Genomic DNA, 22,537 nt, shown 5'->3' with positions numbered 1-22,537 from the left:
GTGCATTTGGTAGTATTCTTGGCAGACTTGTAAAAAGTCCCTCATTGTAAGTGGACTAAAGAAGTTGACCCTGCTGGGCTGCAGTGGCACAGGCCTCTTTAATCCCAGCACCTAGGAGTCAAAGGCAGGCAGATCTCTTGAGTTCAAGGCCAGCCTGGTCTACAGAGCCTGTTCCAGGACAACCAGGGCTACACAGAGAAACCTTGTCTTAAAGAAACAAACCAACCAAACTCAAAACTCCGCAGGTGTGTAACCGGAAGCAGCTTGTCCCAGGTTCCATATGCTTGACCACACTTGGCTCTTTTCTCGGCCATTATTTGATGCTGGTGGGAAGGGAAAATGGGCAAAGCAGCGTAGCCCAGAAAGCACCAGTCTCTTTGCCTTACCTGTGCGTGTATGTTTGAGATTAACTTGCCCGTGGTCATTCAGTCGTTGAAGTGGCAAATATCTGATTATCTGAGGTGCCAAGCTAGTGCTGATTGGGAGATCAGCAGAGCATAAGACAGACGGGCCTTGTCCATGACTGGTGACTTTGATTGACAAGTCACTCAGCCTTTGTGAGGAGTTAGGACTATGGACATCTAAACATTCTAGTGTTTTAGTTTCGTTTTGGGTTATTTAAGACAGAGTTTCTCTGTGTAGCCTTGGCTGTCCTGGAACTCACTCTGTAGACCAGGCTGACCTCAAACTCAGAGATCCTTTGCCTCTGCCTCTGGAGTGCTGAGATTAAAAGCGTGTGTCACCACTCCAGGCTGAGGTGTTGCTGGGGAGCTAGGGGACAGGGCAGGGGAAGGGAGATCCTTTTTGAGGTCATGGCTAGTACTATGGGAACCTTTTCCTTCCTAAGTACCCACTGCCATGGTAGTGGTGAGGACACTTTTATAGTATCCCTTGGGTGGGTTTTTTTTTGGAAACAGATTTTTTTTTTTTGTTTTTTGTTTTTCTAAGACAGAGTTTCTTTGTGTAGCTTTGACTATTCTGGACTTGCTTTGTAGACCAGGCTGGCCTTGAACTCACAGTGATCCGCCTGCCTCTGCTTCCCAAGTGCTGGGATTAAAGGCATGCACCACCACTCCCTGGCTGAAACAGATTTTTAAACAGGATTGGAGAGATACTGTTCAGAGGTTAAGAGCACTGGCTGCTCTTCTAGAGGGCCCAGGTTCAATTCCCAGCACCCATATAGCACCTCACAACTGCCTGTAACTCCAATTCCAGGGGATCCAACACCTTCTCACAGACATACATGCAGGCAAAACACTAATCAATGCTCATAAAATAAATTTTAAAAATATTTAAAATGACTTTTTAGATTTTATAAGAAGTGTGGTTTCATTTTTATTATCATGCACTTAATAGAAATGAACAATTTGCATATATATGTATGTATGTATATATTACATTTCAATTTTTTATTTAATATTGTTTTTTGAGACAAGATTTCTCTGTTTAGCCTTGGCTATCCTGGACTTGCTGGGTAGACCAGGCTGGCCTCGAACTTGCCTACCTCTGCCTTCCAAGTGCTGGGATTAAAGGCATGTACCACCACGCCTGGCAACATTTCAAATTAAGTCATTGGTAAATACAATTATTACATTATAAATAGCTTTAAAGTTTGGATTTAACTAGTTGGACCCCATTATTGAATAAGGAAATTAAGCCATACATATTCTCTAGCACGATACACACGTAACATGTTATTAAAATTTTATGGGAAGGTACAAATACAAAAGCATCTGAAAAGGCTACTTAGGGAAATGATGAAAAAAAAATTGAGAAACACTGACTCATGTGAGGAAGTGGCTTATGGAGGGTCTTCATGCCTGTTCCTTGTGTGTAGGGCTCTCACTGTATTTCTCAGGTTAGTCTTAATCTCTTAGGCCTTAGTGATCCCCCTGTGTCAGCCTCCTAAGTAGTTGGGACAAGAGCCCTCGCTTCCAGGCCTGGCTTCATTTTTATGATTTGATTCTGATCTAGAAAACCCTTTCTCGTTTGTTTTAAGAAAGAGTCTAGCTATGCAATCTGGCTGGCCTGCAACTTGACTTTATAGACTAGGCTGGCCTCAAACTCCCACGTACTGCCTCTGCTTTCCCAATACTGGAGTAACAGGCATGTGGCCCTGTGCCCTGCCGATGACATTTTAGTAAAACTGATTACCACAGTTTTCTTAGAATGATGCTGGAAATGCATCCCTGGAGGAGGGAATTGCTGTCGTAGAAGAACACGTGGCTCAGTAAATGATGGTTAGTTACCCAGGTAACAAGCCACCTATGGGTCAGGGTGGGATTCAGGTAGAGGGACTCCATAATGTAGGCTCCAGAGTAAGTGCAGTGAGACTGGGGTGCAGCCGGGTGTGGTGGCGCACGCTTTTAATCCCAGCACTCAGGAGGCAGAGGCAGGCCCATTGCTGTGAGTTCGAGGCCAGCTTGATCTACAAAGCGAGTCCAAGACAGACAAGGCTACACAGAGAAACCTTGTCTCATAAAAATAAACAAACAAACCAAAACAACAACAAACTGGGGTGCATTCAGTACAAGAAGCAGTGAGTGTTGGGGACGAGTTTTGGGTTAAAGAGGAGGTGTATTGGGGCTGATCTGAACCCAGCTTGGTGTGGACTGGATTAGATGCAAAGTCTTGGGGGCTGACACAGCAAAGGCAGGCTCAGACCCCATGAGATCTGCCTGCAGTGTTATACCAAGGAGCTTGGGTTCTATCCTCTAAATAATGGACGCCCAAAGGTTTTTAACCAGGCAAGTACTGTTAGCAGCTCCACACTCCCCTGCAGCAGCCCGAGGGGTCCCTCAGATTTTTAGGGACCTTAACTCAGGGTTCTTGGCTTTGGCATGAGCCAGTGTGAAGTAGAGATGGGGTTTGTCAAAAGTAGAAAGATGCTGGGGGAGGAGAGCAGGGCTCTGGCTTCTCAGAGGAGTGCAGCAACTTAAAAGATGTTCAGTATAGATTTAAGTGTAAGGATTAAGAGAGAGAGCCACTCTTAGGAGGTGGCAAAGAAACTCCTCCTGGCTTTATGAATGACACTGGGGTATCTCTGGAGATGCCCTGGATGCACTTGTAATCGGATAAAGTGGGTCACATGGGAGTTGGCGTGTGTCTTTCCCTCCACTCCTCTTCCCTTCCTTCCCCTCCCCTTTCCCTCTTCCCTTTCTTTTTATGAGGCAAGGTCTCCCTATGTGGCCTTGGCTACCTTAGAACTTTCTATGTAGACCAGGCTGGTCTCCTACTTACAGAAATCCACCTGTTTGCCTAGGAATTAAAGGCTCCTACCAAGCCAGGTGTGTTGGCTCATGCCTTTAATCCCAGCACTCCTGGGGGCAGAGACAGGCTGTGAGTTCAAGGCCAGCCTTATCTACAGAGTGAGTCAGGACAGCCAGGGCTACACAGAAAAACCCTGTTTCGAAAAACAAACACACAAACAATAAAGAATAGAAAATAAAGCCTGGTGCCACCATGCCTGGCAACACACCTCTTTATTTTTTAATTACATTTAACTAATTAACTAGCTGATTAATTAATTTTGTTTTGGTTTTTTAAGACAGGGTTTCTCTGTGTAACAGCTCTGGCTGCCCTGGAACTCCCTCTATAGTCCAGGCTGGCCTTGAACTCATGGAGATCTGCTTGCCTCTGCCTCCTAAGTGTTGAGATCAAAGACTCGTGCCACCAAAGCCTGGATCACACCTCTTTTTTTTTTTTTTTTTATTATAAATAGAGTTATTGGTGCGATTTCTAGAAAATAGCAAGTATAAAACTGTGGAAGGAGAAAGGCCTGAAGCAAACGCTAATTGTGCAGAGTTCTTGGTTCTCAACCAATGACAGGCTTCGACGACACTCTGAAGTGAAGATGCCTGTCCTTCCCACGTCTTCTGTTTATCTCTCCAGCCACAGGAAGATGGGGTTGGAGGCGGGAGGGGCAGGAGAGGAGGAGGTTAGGAAGAGGCCTGATGTAGAACAGAGCTGTGCGGTTGGAAAGGGGAGGCGGAATCGTATGGCCTGATCTGGGAGAGCAAGGAGGAGGACTTGGCTTGAGGCAGAGGTGTGGGAGAAGGCGCCATGCAGTGGTAATTCTGGTTCCTGTGTAAGCTCAGGGTGGGTGGAGGTGGTGGCACCTAAGCAGAAGGGCTCACTCCCATTGCTATTGGATGGGGCATATGCAGAGGAGGCAGGCAGGATAAAGCCTGGGACTCAGGAAGGGTTCCTTTACTGGGGGAAGCCTAGGCTTATAAGAAGGTTGCTTGTAAACTGGTGTTGGCGGGTGCGTGGAAGGAAACAGCATCAGGTACCATCAGTCAGCTCAGGTTAACAAGCTGCCGTTTTGCTGAGATGTTGGGTGTAGAGTGTCTTGGAAGCCTAGCTAGTTTTGGAGTGCTACTTTCTCAGCAGAACTTTCCTTAGTGTCCCCTCTCCTCCACAGTCTTGGATACTTCCCTCCTCCGTTTCAGGTTGGTAGGACAGCGAGGATGATGTGGGCAGGTGTCAGTTCTTCGTAGATCTCTGCTCATGGGTCTGTTGCTAATCATCCACAGCAAGAACCGGATGTTGGGAATCCCTCGACTCCTGCTTTCTCTCTTGTGGTCTTTGGACAGTTCCCTTGAACCTGCTCCTGGGGCCCAAGAGTGAATCGTGTAGAGTCTTCCCGAGTCACTTCATGTTCCCTGCCACACTTGTGAGGGTCAAGCAGGCCAGGCAGGGAGGAAGACAGGCGGGGAAGCCCCCTGTCGTCAACAGTTCTAGCAGAACCCCCTTTCCATCCCTGGCTCCCTCTGAATGGACCAGCTCTCTACATCACTGTGGCAAGACAGCTGTGTTGGTGAGGTCATCACAGCTCTCTGAAGGGACTCTTGAGGTGTATGTGTATGTGTGTGTGTGTGTGTGTGTGTGTGTGTGTGTTGGTGGTGCTTGGGAGTTCATAAACTCTTTACTTAAAGACCTAAAGCCCCTGTGCATGTGGGGTATGTGTACATGTGTGTATGACAAATATCTTGGCCTTGATCATATTATACTGACACTTGTATAGGGTCTACATATTTACAAATATTTCAGTAAACGATACGCTGAGTATGTTCGTTGGATCGTATGGTAAGGGGTAAGTGGTGCAATCTGCCTTGGATGGGAAGTGCCAAGGATGTGAAACTCCTTCTCTGGGTGGGGCTCTGGAGGGTGGGTGTGGGCGTGCTAAGAACCACACCAGGCGGGATGCCAGAGGCACTGGGGACACTAGGGACACAGAGATGGCATGTCTCTGGGAGAAGGACACAGTTCTTATTTACAGGGTTAACAAAGGTTAACTGCAGCCAGGATTGGGTGCAAAGGGAGTTCAGTATGAATGGTCAGCTGGGTTTGGTTTTGAAGGTGTGTCCTGCCCCCAAGGGAGGGGAAGTCAAGACCTGGATTCCAGACTGAGACCTTGTGGAAGGGGTGGTGACTTAATCCCTTGGGCCTTGTCATCGTTTTTTTTTGGGGGGGGGTGAGGTGGGGGGGGTTAGTGGGCTTGGTTCTTAATGCATTAATGCAATTTGAAATGCATGCTGTGTCTGTGAATCCTTGCTAGTTTTGACATTTGTCATCTAGAAGGTGACATTTGAACAGGGCTTCTTCAGAGATGGAATTTCAGTAGCCAGTGTGGGAGCCGAGAGCTGGGAGGAGAGGTGTGGTGGAAATGAAGCCGTAGGTGGTGTGTGTCTGTCTGTGGCAGAGAGCGCTGGAGAACTGAGCTTAGGGCTGGGACTGTGTTTGGCCAGGTTTTGCTAGGCCTTGAATAGCCTCGCGGAGCTTTTTGTTGTAGTTTCCTCCCTTCTTATCCGCCCCCCCCCCCCCATGCTCTATGGGGCCTTTTAAAATTTATTTTATTTTTGGTTTTTGAGACAAGGTTTCTCTGTGTAGCCTTGGCTGTTCTGGACTCTGTAGACAAATCTGGCCTTGAACTCACACGATCTGCCTGCCTCTGCCTCCCGAGTGCTGGAATTAAAGGCGTGCGCCACCACTGCCCTGTTCTATGGGACCTTTTACTTTTGAGGACCTTTTTCTTTTGAGTCGGTACTCCTGTAGAGTACTCTTCAGTGGGGAGATGTGCGAATCTTCCTCTAGCTGAGGACTGTTTTTTCTTTCTACCTTTTCAGGGTAGAGTATATGGGACATTTTACTTTTTTGAGACAGGGTTTTTCTGTGTAGCCCTGGCTGCCCTGAAACTCTGGAACTTCATAGACCAGGCTGCCCTGAACTCAAGAGATCCGCCTGCCTCCGCCTCCTGTGTGTTGGAGTTAAAGCCGTGGCGTGCACCACTGCCACCCGGTCTGTGCAGCTTTATAAGTTTGTTTTGAGCCAGTGCTCCTGTGGATACTGTCTTGTCAGCCACCTACAGCATTTATTTCAGAATGTGTTTCCCTGTACCAAACCTCTACCTGAAGATTCTTGATAAAATCCACAAATAATGAGCAGCAGTGGCTCGGTAGGAGCAGCAAGTTAGCGCGGTAGGAGGACCACTTGGAGTCTCATGGCTTCGACTCTATTGAACGGAGGTCAGTAAGGTGCTCAAGGTCTGACCCAAGGGGAAGCCAGGCCCAGAGCCCAGCTGCTTAACTGCTCCTCAGGGTTAGGGGCCTCACTACTCACATGGACGCGAGCCAGCAGGAGCAGCTACTGGATGGCCCTGCACTGAGTGGTCAGTGGGCTTCTGGGGTAGGGCCTTGAAATCAGCCCTCAGCATCTTCCTTCAGGACTCACCCTTTCCTGACCAGCCTCCTTGCCTACTATGTGAGACCCTGAGGGTAGTTTCCTGGGTGCTCAGTGGCCTGTGACAGAGTGGGAGGAAAGGGAAACCTTGGCAGCAGGGACTCATGCTGGCCCTGTCCCAGAGACTGAGGCAGTCTGTGTAATTCCTCAGACGTGTCTGACCCTGCAAGGGTCCTGGCTCCCTACCCCACCCAGGTTGCGTAGTCTTGAGCTCCGTCCTGTCTGCTCCTAGGAAATAGGATTGAGGACTGGGAAAGTGAAAGTAAAGGACACAGCAGGCTTTGTTGCTTCCTGTTTTAAATACAGAAAAAAAAACTCCTCAAGGGGACAGCACAGGAGTATGGAGGTGGTCCCCAGTGTCAAAAAAGAGCTTTAGCTCTCACGGTAGGTCATAGCTGTAGTCCCAGCTACTTTGAAGGCTGAGGTAGGGGAGTCGCTTGTTCCCACAATTCCCAGGCCAGCTTAACCCAGGCAGCATACTGAGTCCCTGTGCCCTGTGGAAACCTAAGGGAAACGACTGAGGCACAGTGACACAGCTGTTGGCTACAGAAAAGGTTAACTCTAAATTCAGTGCCCTTTCCAGTCAGTCGGGGGCCCGAGAACGCCCCTGGGAGGCCTGACACAGGTGTTCACCCGCCCCTCTCTTACCTGTTCTTGTAAGTGTATTTTTATGGGACTGCCACTGCGGCTGTCAGTTTACATACTGCCTGTGGCTACTTTTGCTCTACACCTGAGTAGCACAGACATAGGTTGTATGGTAATCAGTACTTAAGGACTTGTAGGCCCTCTGCTGACCCTTGTACGGGGTGACTTCTAGGTATATAGTTCATTTATATATGTTGTAAAGCCTGTGGATGGTCTGCTTACTTCCTTATTATTTTAGATGTCAAAACCTGGGGAAAACTAGTCTGTTTGCCACATCCTGTGAAGTGCTGTGTACAGATCTGCAGCGGGGTGGAAGTGTTTTGTTTTTTGTTTTGTTTTTGCTGGTGGTTTCGTTTTTTATTTTGGTTTTTTGAGACAAGGTTTCTCTGTGTAGCCCTGGCTGTCCTGGACTCGCTTTGTAGACCAGCCTGGCCTCGAACTCACAGTGATCCACCTGCCTCTGCCTCCCGAGTGCTGGGATCACAGGCATGTGTCACCACACCCAGCCCCATGGAAGTGCGTGGTTTTGAATCCTTGCTTCCTGTAAGGCAGCAGATAGGTTACTTAACCTCTGTTTCTTCATCTTAAGGAGAAGAGTTCATCCTGCCTCCTGAGATTACCATGAAGGTGTGAGGTCTAAGCAGAGCCAGAGAGCTGGGCATCAGCGCTGGCCTAATGCTGGCTCTTGGCGCTGTCCTCAAGAGCAGCTGATAGGCGTTGTTCCCCCAGACCCTGCGGGGCAGTCCTCTACAGAGGGAGTCCATTAGGACAATGCAGTTTTCTGTTAGGTTAGTTCCCAGGACTGCAGCTGGGTTAATGGTGCAGTCCTTAAGCTTTTCTGAGGGGGAAGAGTGAACTCAAAGGGCCATCTGTGCTAGCTCGGTCTGGTCCGCCACGGAACAGTGTTAGCATTTGTCTGCGGGGGAAGTGCCATGCCGGTGACTTGGAAGTGTCATCTAGTCTTGCACTGATATAGATGGATGGCAGCGGTTTTAACCTCCCGGTGTTCTGGACGTTGTGTTGTGCAGTCCCACTTCCACTGGTGGGTGTCAGGGTTCTTACAGGGGTTTCCTGGTTTCCTGGTTCCTTACAGGTTTTGTGTAAGGGACTAGGATTTAGGAAAGGCGTGTTCGTGTGTGGTTACTGCTTCCTGTTGCTATTGAGATGGTAACCCTTGGAGAGCAGAGATTCAATCCTTCCAGTTGGAGAGTCTGAGACTCACTCTGGTGAGGCCCTTCTGCAGTGTCCTAACACGGCTGATGGCATCTGCAGGGAAGGAGCAGGTAGGGAGAGAAAGAGTGCACTCACCTGAATCAGTAACCCAGTTTATATATATATATATATATAAACAAACAATGCAGGGAATTGAACCCAGGACTTCATGTATGCAAGGCAAGTAAGCCATATCCTCAGACCAATAACCCACACTGACTTGTAATTATTAACCCACTACTGCCAGTAAGTAACCCTCACAGTAACTGACATTAACTCATTCGGGAGGGTCTTGTCCTTGTCTTAGTGTCCCATTCCTTGGAAGAGATGCCATGACCAAGGCAACTTGGAAAGGGAAGCATTTAGCTGGGGGCTGGCTTACAGGGTTAGAGGGTTTGTTCCGTGATCATCATGGGGGGGGCAGTAGACAGGCACCGCGCTGGGGCAGTAGTGGGGAGGTTTACATCCTGATGTGTAGGCAGCAGGTAGAGAGAGGGAGAGATGCTGGGGCTGGCATGAGCATTTGAAACCTCAGAGCCCCACCCCTAATGCCACACGTCCTCTAACAAGGCCACACCTCCTAATCCTTCCAGAACATTCCCTTAACTGGGGACCAAGCACGGAAACCTAAGCCCGTGGGGGCCGTTCTCATTCAAACCACCACAGTCCTCATGTTTTAATCGCTTCCTAAAGGCCCCACCTCTCGGGACAGTTGAGTAGAGACTGCTGGTGTGTGCACTCTGGAGGGCCAGCTCTCCGCCCCCTCCCCAGGGTTTCTCTGTGTAGCCCTGGCTGTCTCGGACTCCCTTTGTAGACCAGGCTGGTGTCAGACTCAGAGATCCGCCTGCCTCTGCCTCCCCGAGTGCTGGGATCACAGGTGTGAGCCACCATGCTCTGGCTTGGAGGGCCATCTTAATCACTGGCAGTTAAAGTGTAAGAGCCCAAGGGCAAAGGAAGTGACAGTGTGTAAGGACTCTCGGGCCTTGGAGGGCAGTCTGGGCTCTCACCTTCTGAAAAATCTTGTCTGGCCTTCTCATTGCCTTTGAGGTAAAGTGCGGTCATTTTGTCACCGTGGCTCAGTGGTTTCCACACTTGAATATACGTAAAAGTTTCCTTGCTGGGGAGCCTGTGGCTTGTGAAGGTGGGGGTGCCTGGGTTTTCCCACCAGGGATTCTTTTTACTCAGTGGGTCTGGGGCGAGTCCTAGGAACTTGGGTTGCTCACTGGGGCTTTTTGCGTTGGCCATTCCAGAGTGCATATTGCTCCTTGTCTCATGGCCAAAGGTGGTCCTTCCTCAGAGCCATTTGTTTCCTCTGCTCTTCCCACCCAGGCGGAGCAAATCTTACATCATCATCATCATCATCATCCTCCTCCTCCTCTTCCTTCAACCCCTGCAGATGCTAGCCTTCCCATAGCTTCCCGGGCTGACCGCCCAGCTATCTAGTGGGGAGAGGGAGTGTGTGTGTGTGTGTGTGTGTGTGTGTGTGTGTGTGTCTGTGTGTGTGTCTGTGTCTGGAGGTGTCCTGAGGTTCAGCAGGAACTCTGGCCTTTCTTCCCAGAAAAATGTAGCCCTTCCTAACAGCATGGTGTCTCCTGTCATCCAGGAGAGAGACTTTCTTTCCTGGAGTCAGTCAGATTTTTCTGTTGCTGCCCTAAAGGCACCTGACCACGGCCTAAGGGAGGAAGGGCCGCTTCGGCTGTCTGCTGTCTGACAGGGTTCCTTCTGTCACCTGGCTTTGGGTCTCTGGGCCTGTAGTGAGGCAGCACGCTGTGGCTGTGGGAGAGTGCTGCAGAGTCTTTGGTACTCAGGAAACAGACACAAGGTGATAGAGAGATGGTCTAGGTCAGTGGCTTCGTCTATGTCCTGTCTTGTACTTTTCATTACCTCCTAATAATGCCTCCTTATGTGACTCCACAAAGGATTAACCCTTTGATTGGGTCTGGGTCCATAGGAGCCAAACACTTCCTGAATGCTCAGCGGCCAGTGGCCAAGCCCCTGAAAATGAGCCTCTGGGGGGGGGGGGGACATTTTACATTCGGACCCTAATGCCTGCATGACCATTAGTGTTAATTTAGTCCAGGCTATCCCACCCCAGTTTCCCATTTACGAGACATGTCTGCAGTCTCAGCACTGCAGCGGGGGAGATGGGAGGATTGGAAGTTCACGGTCATCCTCGCCCGGCGACGTAGACCTAGGGATAGCCTGGGCTACGTGAGGCCTCGTCTCAAGAACAGACAAGCAGACAAGCAAGCAAACCAGCCAGCCAGCTAGCTTTACCGAGCTGTGAATTAAATACCACCCCCTCCCTTCCTCCTCCAGTGCCAGGACTCACCTGAGCAATGACACACTCCTTTTGTGTGTGCGCAGTGACTTTTGTCTTAGTTGGGTAGCTGTTACCCCAATAAGAAAATTTCTTGTCACCTCATAAAGATTGTGTTGTATTCCCATTTCTTCTTATCTCAGCTTGTTTGTTTTTGCTTTTGGTTTGGGTTTTGGTGTTTGGTTTTCCAAGACAGTGTTTCTCTGTTTTATTCCTGGCTGTCCTGGACTTGACTTTGTAGACCAGGCCTTGAACTCACAGTGAACCGCCTGCCTCCCAAGTGCCTCCCATTTGAAAGTACACAAGCCCAGTCCACATGAGAATTAAGGGCTGTGTATCACCTGACAGTAGGTTAGATGCGGACATTTCAAGGTTGTTTAAAGAACCGTTGTCATGTGCCGAAGACCACAAAGCCCTGGTTTTCAGCTGAGGCCACTGGAGACCGTCATCTTTTTGTAATCATCTGAAGCAAACAGAGGGCGTTGCAGATGGGTTGAAAATAGCACCACAAACCCAAATGGAGCCTGGCGTCAGCCTTCACCCTCCCTTTCCACCTCTCAGTTTGCCTTTTCTCAGCCACCAGCCACTGCTGTGGAGTGGCTCCATTCTTTTTGCTGTCGCTGTGGCCCCCAACGCAGTCCTATACTGCGGTCTCACATGTCCGTCCCTGGCCCCCAGGACACCCTGTTGGTGTCCTTGCCTCTTCTTTGCTCCCTGTGATCTGCTCTCCACTCTGTGTCCCCACTGATCTTTTTCAGACACTGATTACATGTTTCTTCCTAGTTTACCGACTTTCAGTGACTGTCCATAGTAATTAGAAGAAAACCTTGTCACCAGAATAGAATAGTCCGGGTTTTTGTCCTCCTCCAGCTGTCTCCTGCCCTTCTCTGTCCCTTTTTCCTCTCACACCCCAGCTCCCATTCAGTTTCTTGGACATGCTAAGTTATTCCCAACCTCAGTGCCCTTATGTAAGCGCTTCCTGGTTTGGCTGACTCAGCCCTGGCCAATTCCTGAACTTCCTATCCTTACCACAGAGTTCAAATTTCCAAAGAGGCTGTGCTGGCTAGTTTTATGTCAACATGACACAAGCTAGAGTCATCAGAGAACAGGGCGCCTCAATTGAGGAAATGTCACCACAAGATCAGGCTATAGTCAAGGCTGTAGAACATTTTCTTGCCGACTGGAGGCCACTTCATTGTGGCTAGGGCCACCCCTTTGCTGGTGGCCCTGGGTTCTGTAAGGAAGCAGGCTGAGTAAGCCTAAGGGAGCAAGCCAGAAAGCAGCACTCCTCCGTGGCCGTTGCCTCAGCCCCTACCCGATTTGAATTCCTGTCCTATAATGTAGACACGGATGCAGAGTAAGCTCTCCTATCTCTCCTTTTGGTCATGGGATTTAGCACCGTGCTGACTACGACCCTAAGACAGAAGCTTTGCTTGCTTCCGACTGTCAGACCAGCTGCGTCTTTACTGCCGAGCCCATTGCTTTCTCTTAGCTGTGGTTATTATCTGCATAATCTTGTTTGTTTATATCCTTTTCGTTATCTGTCTCTTCTATCTAATTTTCCTTCAGGAAACAGCAGTTGCTTTAGGCAGTTTAAGGAGGAAATGAGGTACTTGGAAGGGTCACAAGAGTGATCTAGGCTCCTGTTCATTAATGACCTCCAGGTCTAGTTAGAAATGACCTACTTAGGAAGACCTGGGTGCTCTGAGCTGTGCTGTTCGGCTTTCCATTGCTGTGACAAGATTCCAGCAATAAACTACTAATCAGAAGAACTGTTTATTTTTGTTTCAGCCTGTGGTCAGCTGGCTCCATTGCCCTTTGGGCCCCAGGTGAGACAGAACATTCTAGTGGGATGATTGGATGGAGCGATGCTGCTGCTCCAGACCAGGTGGTGGCCAGGAAAAGAGAGAGAGGTTCCAATATCGGCATGTTCTCTTCACAAGTCTCCACCTCTCACCGGCTCCACCACAGCCCAGGAGGACTTCAGTACTAGCACAGTCCTGTCAGCAAGGACCAAGCCTTCAACACCGGAGCCTCTGGGGATATTTAAGACACAAACCATGCCTGGGGCTAAGCCTTCATGGTACTCTGCAATGAGCCTGAGGAAATGCCCACATACTGCTATTGACATAGCCTGTTCTCACATCTGCTGGGCATCAGGAAGAGCCAGAAAGGGAGGACTCTGTGTTTTGTGTTTTCACTACTTATTCCTGGCTAGCCTAGAAACTTAGGTTCCTTTATCCTCTAGTCCTCACCTTCAGAGTCTTGGGTTACAGGTGTGTGCCGCTATGCCCAGTATGCACAGGTGTATCTTAGCAGGTGGAACCTAATCCGCACCTAGGCATTAGGAAGAGTTGAGAGATTAGCTACTGGCCGGTGACGAAGTCAACTTCAGATAGCAGCAAGCCAAACGCACTCTCAAAGTCCATTTGAGAAGTCTATTACTGAGTCAGATATGAGAGTCAGTGGCTGCGTACCTCAGTGAACATTAAGATGACTGGGAAAGTAATCGTAAAGTTCAGATATACCTCAGATCCACAGGGCTAAGAATTCTGACGTAGGAATTTCTTATGACGAGAAAGCACTAAGCATTAGAGTTTTCTCCCGAGGGAAGATTGTGAGAACTTACACGTTATCTGGGCCATATTTCGGACAGTTTGAGCACCACAGTGGTTAAGGACACTAGGTGCATTGTAGAACACTGGAAACTGGAGGGACCTTTGAGTCCATGCTGACGTGGAAGATAAACAAAAGCTAGGCCTGTAGGGGAAGGAGAAGGGCTTGGCTGAGGTAGGATAACCTAGGAAGGCTGGAGCAGGGGCTGCTGCAGTGCTCAGGGGCTGTTTGCTGTTAGATTGCTTCAGGAATCTGCTGTGGAGGCCAAAGGTTGCTTGTGATCTCAGAGCTCAGAGGCCAGGTCAGGATGGCACTGTGCTAGGTGCTGAGTCTAGGGACACATTTGGGCGAGGAGTGGGGTAGGAGCTTACGTGCTCTTCTTCCAACAAACTTTTAAAATTTATTAATTAACTAACTAATTAAATCATTGTGCGAATATGTGTGGGACTCAGTGGACAGCTTGTGGGAGTCAGTTCCGTCCTTTCACGGTGTGGATTTCAGGGGTTGAACTCAGATCTGCAGGTGTGGTGGCAAGCGCCCTTATTTGCTGAGCCAAACAAACAAACAAAAAAACCCCCCGCAAAATAAATAATAATGAAAAATACAGATAATGATATAAAAATTCCAGAGTAGTGAAGGCAGGAGAGGCATGACAGCCGAGTGCAATAGCCTGCTCTATCCCAGAGCCTGTGCTGCAGGATTAAAAAGTGCTGTGAAGATGTTATTGGGTCAGCTGACACATAGTAACACAGCTGGGCAGTGGCATGAGGTAGTCTAGTTTACAGCACCGGGCTGTGTAAGAGGTGAGCACACGCTGCAGGATGTAGACCACGCTTACCTGTAGGGATGCCACACCTGGCTCTCAGATGTGGGTAGCTAGGCAGGAAGCAAGGGAAGGAGTGGGGGAGAAGGAGGAGCAGGTTATGAAACCACTGTGGCAAAGTGCCAAAGGTAGGAGACGTTGGGTGACGCACAGGTGTGCCCTGTGCTAGTAACCTGGTGACTAGTGTGTAAATTTGCAATTCTTTTCAAATAACATTTTTTTAAAAAGTTGCCAGAGTGAAAAGGAACAGGGTGAATGGCAGTGTCCTCTGGCCTTACTGTGCCCGCTCTTTCTCCTGGCATGCTGGATCTGCTCCTTAAAGAAACAGTGTCCCCTTTTATAGGTGTGGTCCAGTTTCTCCCTGGAAGCCCAGGTGCCACCTGGCCAGAAGTGAGCACTTCTCCCAGAGGAAGGCCTGAATGCCCTCCGCTTCCTGGTGGAAAAGGGTGAAGCGCAGGGTTAAAGGTTCTGTCTCGCCCAGGTTTGTTTGGGAATCTCACATCTGGCATCCTAGTCAAAATCACTTCCCAGTCCTCCTCTGTCCATCCCCCCTTCCAAAAAAAAAAAAAAAAAGAGCGAGAGAGGAGGAGGAGGAGGAGGAGAAGAAGAAGATGATGATGATTCATTTTGTGTTGGCCATGTACTCACTGGACTGAGGCCACTGGCCAGCTCCCCCTAGGTAGGGAGGGTGCATCCGCACCTGACCATGGGCTGAGGAGAGCAGTGGGCAGCGGAGAGCAGTGGGCAGCCAGAGAGAGGCAGGGCTAGCTCTCCTACCCCACGCCCAGCTCACTTCATCTGTTTTTTTTCTCCTAAGACTACGCATGCTAACTGAGGGATCCTTATGTATGACTATTTTTTTATTATATTTATTTACTGTGTATGTGTTTGCATGTGTGTATGTGTGCAGTTGTACATGTGCGTGAGCGTGTGAACACCTTCATGCCATGGCATGAGTATGGAGGTGACAGGACAACTTACAGAAGTCTCTCTTTTCTACCATGTGGGGCCTGGGAACTGAACATTAGCCTTGGCAGCAAATCGTCTCTACCCACTGAACCATATTTTAGTAGTATGAAGTTGAAACATTATTGTGGTGTGAGTTCTGTTGTTTAATTTTAAAATATTCCCTTTAGTGGCAGTTTCAAACCAGATAGTTTAAAACACGAACACCAAGTCTTTTGGTTCTGCTTGTTCTTTTTGTGTAAAATTATTCCTTTGCCTCCCCACAGCCCCCCACCAGCACACACTCACAATAGTCAGCCCTAGCTGTTGTATGAACTGTGGGTAGGTAAGGTATTGGCTGATGTAATAAGTAGTTTGCAAGGTTTACTTTACAACCATAAAAATGTTAGCCAAGTAATAACAATGTAATCCCAGCCCTCAGGAGGCAGAGGCAGGATCTCCGTGAGGATCTTAAACAGAGAAACCCTGTCCTGAAAAACCTAAAAAAAGAAAGAAAGTGAAATAGTTTGCTTATGTATGCTAAATAAATTCAGTATATACAGTTGTAAAAGGCTTACGCACCTTTTGCAGATGCACTGTACTGTATTCTATGTACTGCAGTGCTCATCTTTTAGAGCATCTTTTACATATTCTTTAACAATTTTATACGTGGCCATAATAGATCTTGATCATATCCCCTCCTAAATGTAGAACACATTTTATAGATACACATTATAGCACATTATATATATATATATATATATATATATATATATATATATATATATATATATACACACATAATAAATATTACAATATATATATTTTATATACATTTTATAGCACATCTTATATGTATTCATTGCTGTATGGAGTCACTGTATGTGTTTTGTTTTGGCAATTTATAGTATTTGTTTTGTGGTAATTTTGATTGTGAGTGTTTTTTTTAAGTGCTGACCTTAGAACTTCTCCCGTGTGTTGCAACATCTCCTTATAAAGTTAACTTTCACTTTTAAAATCAGGCTAATCTGTGGGTAATGGAAGCTAAAGTCTTGCTGTCCCACTCTTTTCATGAGAGCGCCATCTGGTGGTTGGTTTATAATCTCTTAACGCCCCTCTGCGTGTTGGGAATGCCAAAGAATCTTTGCTGTGTAGTCACACCAGGTGCCATGCAGGGTCAGACTGGTGGCGCTGACACCCGTACACTCCCAGAAGCCCAGTGCTCCATGTGGATGCATCACGCTAGCCAGCATCCCTGAGATTTGATTGTATGTTTGAAAGGCTTCTTTCTGAAATGTAATCCAAAGAGTTTATGTCTTAGAATCTGTGCCAGCCTGTGTTTTACTCCTGAGGAGGCTGGGTCTCAAAAAGGTTGAGTGTGTCTGCCAAGGCCATACTGCTCCCTGGGGTGCTGAGGTCACATGAGTCACTGTTTCCATGCTGGGAAGTCAGCTGTATAAGAAGGGAATGGACGGGAAAGATGCTGAGGCAAAGGCATTTAAGAAGGAAGAAGAGACGGCAGTTAACATTTGCTACAGATATACCTCCCCCCTGATGTTTCCCCTCCTTCCCGGGACAGGCTCAGAATCTTGAGTACGAAGTATGATGAGGGATTCTCGCTGTCTTCAGGAGTGACCTGACTCATCTCATTTCTAAGGATGAATGTCCCATGTCCCTACTGCTGGAGCCTGGTTTGAGTCAGGCCTGTTCTGTATGCATCAACGCACCAGAATCCATACAGAACTCCTGGGAGGGGCTTGGCGTTCCCATCATAGCATCAGGAAATGGGGGATTAAGGGGCCAGACTAGCTTCAGGTCAAACCTAGAATGAAGGCGCACATCCAGACAGTCGGCCTCCCAAGCTAAGTTGTATTTTCTACCATCCTCTACTGGCAGTGCAATTAAGTCACTAATGCATATTTACTATAGTGCTGTGGGCAGAGACAAACTTGCCCCTTAGACATTAGAGCATGTGACCCATGGACTTTCCACAGAGCCCTGTACAAACTTGCAGGAGTGCACTTTGCTAGGGAGTTTGGGCACGGGGGGCGGGTCGCTCATGCGATCGTCTTGTGATCATATCAGCGGGCACTGACTGTCCTTGACTCTGATCACTCTGTCCTGATAACCGTCTCCTGTAGGTATGTGAGTGAGCCTTTCCCTCCAGGTCACAATGCTAACGGTGGAGTGGGTGGAAAGGCTTGCTCTGATGAAGGAAAAGGAAGAAGAGAGTGTCAGATAGCCAACCTGAGTGTGCTTGGTGCCCCGTCCCGAGGGGCAAGTCAAACAGGGTCCCTGAAAGAGGGAGTGGGGATTGAGGGGACAGAGACACGAAGAATGGAGCCAAGACAAGTCCTGATCAAGGCTCAACTTTAGTCAAGCAAGCACGGCTTATATAGCAAAACACCACAAGCTCTTATACCTGCGTTTGGAACATTGCTGGTTCTGTGAAAAACAACTTTGGCTCAACTGTCAGCCATGGCTATAAGCCCAGTGACGTCTACTAGCATGGCTCTCCACAGCTTGGCTTGTGTCTCATCCTTCTGTCCGGAAATGATGGACCATCGTGCAGTGGGGTGCACTTGACCCACAGCTTCCTCCAGGCTCAGTAGGACCTCCACGCCACTCTAGAAGAGCCATTTTATACCATCATCAAGTGTCCTATTCAGTTGCCTTTGCACATTTCTTCCGTGCTCCTGACAGGAACAGTTAAGCTCAAGGCTCTTCTGCATGTTAGCGCCATTCCCCTTCTTCGTGGGTGAAGTGCCAGCTCCATGCTGTTGACAGGGCCGCACGGGCTCTGCATGTGTGAAGGGAGCTCATGACGACGTGTGCGAGTCATGTCTGGGCCGCTTTAGTAGATGACCGAATCACCCAAACATAACCAAAATGAAGCAGCTGCCTAGGAAATGTGGACACATTTATTTGATTATTTTTATTTATTTATTTATTTTTACATCTCCACCACTAAATTTATTGTGTATTTCTTAATAGTATCATCTTTTGCCAGGCGGTGGTGGTGCATGCCTTTAATCCCAGCACTTGGGAGACAGAGGCAGGTGGATCGCTGTGAGTTCGAGGCCAGCCTGGTCTACAAAGCGTGTCCAGGACAGCCAAGGCTACACAGAGAAACCCTGTCTCAAAAAACCAAACCAAATAAAACCAAACCAAACAAAAATAATATCATCTTTTATATATTTTATTTTTATACATTTAAAAATATAATTTTATCACTTAAAATTTTTTTTATTTGAGTAATTTATTCAGATTTCATCTAATTTGTTACCCCTACTTGATTTTTTAAAATAATCTTTTTTTTTTTTCTTGGTAAAGCTTTTTTGAGACAGGTTCTCTATACAGAGGCTGGCTGTCCTCTCTGTGTAGATCAGGCTGGTCTTGAACTTATGAAGATCCAACTGGCTCTGCCTCCCAAGTGCTGGGATTAAACGCATGTGCTGCAATGCCTGGCTATAGTTTCTGTATTTGTAGAAAGTGACTACTCTCATCATTTCCATCGGAATGACTTTGTACTAGACTTTTACTATCATATTTGCGATTTAAAAAACTTATTTTATTATGTTATTTGTAAAAATGAAGCTTTAAGCATCAAAAGGCTTAGCACTTAGGAGGCTGAAGGGGTGGGCCTGGTGGGCAGATCCGTTGAGCTCCAGTGTTCCAAATCTGTACTAAATTCAGTCAAAGGTTGTCTGAAGAAGAAAAAAAGAAGCCAGACATAGTAGCCTGTTTTTTTTTTTTTTGGTTTTTCGAGACAGGGTTTCTCTGTGTAGCCTTGGCTGTCCTGGACTCTCTTTCTCTCTTTGTGGACCAGGCTGGCCTCGAACTCACAGCGATCCACCTGCCTCTGCCTCCCGAGTGCTGGGATTAAAGGCGTGCGCCACCACGCCCGGCCCGACATAGTAGCTTTTAATTTCTGAGTTGGAGGCCAGCCTGGTTTACACAGTAAATTTTAGGTCAGCTAGGGTGAAACTTGGTCTCAAAATCAAACCAACCCCAGAGAACTTACAGAGGTACTAAGAACTTACAGAGGTACTAAGAACTTACTTACAGAGGTACTAAGAGGGCCTTTCTGGAGAGTAGCTAGACAGCAGGGCGTTGTAACGTGACCTTTGCAGAGTGTGTGCATTCAGTTACAAAGCCGTCCAAGCCACGCTTTGTCTTCAGGTAGGTGATGCTGCTATTGCGTGCTTAGCATTTTGTTGTAAAGAACATTTTCGTGTTTTGAGATAGGGCCTTGCTGCTTACTTAGTTCTTGATCTTCAGTCTTCCTGCTTCATTCTCTTTCATGCTGAGATTAGAAGCGTCTGCCACCACACGTGACTGAAATTTTTTCCGAAGCCTGTTTCTCTTAGCTGAAAGGTTTCAATATTTTCCCCCTAATAAACGTCAGATTTGAAGACCTGTGGGTCAGAGGCTCCACTGTGCTGCCTGCTTTTCTTCCTTTTAGTCTGCTCTAGTTGAGAGTTGAGGCTGTAGCCTTTGAAACCTTGAGAAGGTGGCATTTTCTCCACTGCCAGAGCTAGGAGCTGTGACAGATGGGGGTCTGGAGGCTTTGATGAAGAGCTCTGTGGTTCGCTTCAGGTTTACCAAGGACTTCCTTTCATTTATTTTCTTTCCATTTTTTTGGGGGGAGGGGGAAGCATAGAATTTTGCTATTGGCTGGCCTGGAACACACTTATATAATAATGTTCTTACATTAGATAATAGAATTTAAAATGACTCAGACACCAACGTTGAAGAGGGAAAACAAACAGCCAAAGAAACAACAAAAAACAGGACTGGCAAGCTGCCAGGCCAGGGTGGGTAAGGAGAAAGTCAAGTCTTTTCAGGTCAGAGAAGCTGGCAGGCTCATTAATGCTTTCAAATTAAAGTTTGAAAGCAGTTTAATAGAATTTGGTGTGTTTATTGAGAGGAGATGCTCAGGGCATCAGTCAAGCTGATTTAGGACTTTGGCTGGTATCTGGAAAGGAGAGGGAAAGAAAAAGCCATGATTGTGAGTTAGGACTTGGAGCCTCAGGCAGGCTTAGCAAGCGAGCAGTGCGGGTCTGCTGCAGCTGAGGTCCCCTGCAGCTGTATCCAGATGGTGCTCCTGGCTGGGAAAGTGCATATCTCACTGAGGGGACTGTTGCTACTCCCATCAAAAAAAATTTTTTTTAAAGAAAAGATTTATTTTCATTTATGTATATCTCTGTGTGTGTGCACATGGGTTCAAGGTGCCCACAAAGTCTCAAAAAGAGCGTTGGAGCCTTGGAGCTAGGGTTACAGGTGCTTGTAAGCGTCCTGAAGTAGATGCTGAGACCCAAACCCAGGCAGCTGGGCATCTCTGCAGCCTCACACTTATCTTTTAATATCTTTCAGGTAATGCACAGACTTCCCGAAGGGTTTTTCCTTGTCCAAGTGATTGACAGGCCCACATGGATTAACCCTTAAAGGGAAGGGAGTGATCTTATAATATTTTGGGCAGTTTAGAATATCGTGTCAAAAAAAAAAAAAAAAGAATAGCATGTCACTGTTCAGGGCTAGAGATACAATTCAGGTTCCATTCTTTTGACCAAAAGTCACAAAACAGAGCTGATTAAAGAGCATGAAAACAAAACAAAACATAGTGTGCTTTACCTAGAGGAAGTTGCCCCCCCTCTCTCTCAGATTTATTTATTTAACTTATGTATATGAGTGCTCTATCTGCACGTACACCTGCAAGTCCGAAGAGGGCATCAGATCACATAATAGATGATGGTGAGCCACCATGTGGTTGCCGGGAATTGAACTCAGGACTTCAGGAAGAGTAGACAGTGCTCTTAACGGCAGAGCCATCTCTATAGCCATCTCTCTGTGGCCTTCTCTCAAAAGACCTCAACAAGGCCCACCACCTCTACCTCTGTTATTACTGTGTCGAGTGTGTATGAGTGGAGCCACCGCGAAGGGACATTTGCCGGGGCACGGTGTCAGAGAACAACTTTAGTTTTTTCTCTCCTTCTCTGCCTTTTGTGGTTTCTGGGGATTGAACTCAGGTTATGAAGCTTTCACTGTAAGCTTAGTTGGGGTCGCACCCCACCACTCACCTGTCCCTGGTGTTTCTGACTTTAAGGCAGGCAGTTGTGGTGCTTCCTGCTTTCCCACAGTGTTTTAAATGCCAAGGAGTGCAATTGTGCTATTTTCTCTTTCTTATAAATAGTTATTTGCCAAGTGAACAAGGAAGATGATTATAGATTATAAGTATCGTGGATGAAATAAGTCAGATGATGACAAATTATAAGTTGCTATTCTTGGTAATTTTAGTTAGTGTGATTAAAGACGTAACCTTGAGGAAATGACTTTCTGAGCTGAGAGTCAGCCCTGAGCCCTCGAGATACATGGGAGGGAGACAGAACTGAGCACTGCTTGTTAGAGGGGCAGAGAAGAAAGATCTGCACCCGCAGTACTGTGCTGTAGGCAAGCCTGTGGAACATACTCTTACTTAGTAATGGGGGAGGGCCTGGTCCATTGTGGGTGGTGCCATCCCAGCCCATGTGGTCTTGGGTTCTATGGGAAAGCAGGCTGAGCAAGCCACAGTGAGTAAGTTGATAAGCAGCACCCCTCCAGGGCCTCCATATCAGCTCCTGCCTCCAGGTTCCTACCCTGCTTGAGTTCCTGTCCTGACTTCCTTCAGTGTTGAACAGTGATGTTAGAAGTGTAAACCAAATAAATAAATCCTTTCCTCCCCAAGTCTCATCACAATGATAGCAACTATAACCAGGACAGAGCATGTTGATGCTTTTGAGCAGGCTACTGGCATGCAGCCAAGCCTGGTGGTAGTGAGAAGCCTAGCTCAGGATCAGGGGATTGGCAGGTGGGTCTGAGATGAAGGCCTGAGGAAGCTAACATGGCTACTCATGGAGAAAGTGAAGACTGTTTTGGGCATGTCTTCTTGTTACTCATGGAATGTTCTACATTTGGGGTGAGTGGAACCGAGGAGTACAAGCAACTGTACGAAAGAAGCCACACTCTTGAATCAGGAGACTTTTGACTGTGGCTGAGTATTTTTACCAGTCTCGGTGACAGTAAAAGCAGAAAGTAAGAAATCTCATTCAAATTCTCAGTGGTTTCTGTTGATGGGATTCCACTAGGAGTTGTTGCCCCACGCCTGTTCATCCTTCTCCTGCCCCACTCCCCATGCAGACGCACTTCTTTTCACATTTGAAATTCTTCATTTTTGAGAAACTCACTGTATTTTTTAC

The 22,537-nt window shown here is 47.5% G+C and overlaps 1 protein-coding gene across 2 annotated transcripts in view; it reads left to right on the top strand.

Annotated features, from left to right (window-relative positions):
- TTC39B (tetratricopeptide repeat domain 39B) overlaps positions 1-22,537 on the top strand; it is a 101,459-nt gene that overhangs the window by 2,137 nt on the left and 76,785 nt on the right. The gene's annotated exons all lie outside the window — the stretch shown is intronic.

Source organism: Acomys minous (assembly GCF_964271855.1).
Source record: "Acomys minous genome assembly, chromosome: 1".
Lineage (NCBI taxonomy): Eukaryota > Metazoa > Chordata > Mammalia > Rodentia > Muridae > Acomys > Acomys minous.
The sequence above is the reverse complement of the archived record's forward strand: the minus strand, read 5'-3'. Positions and strand labels throughout refer to the sequence as shown.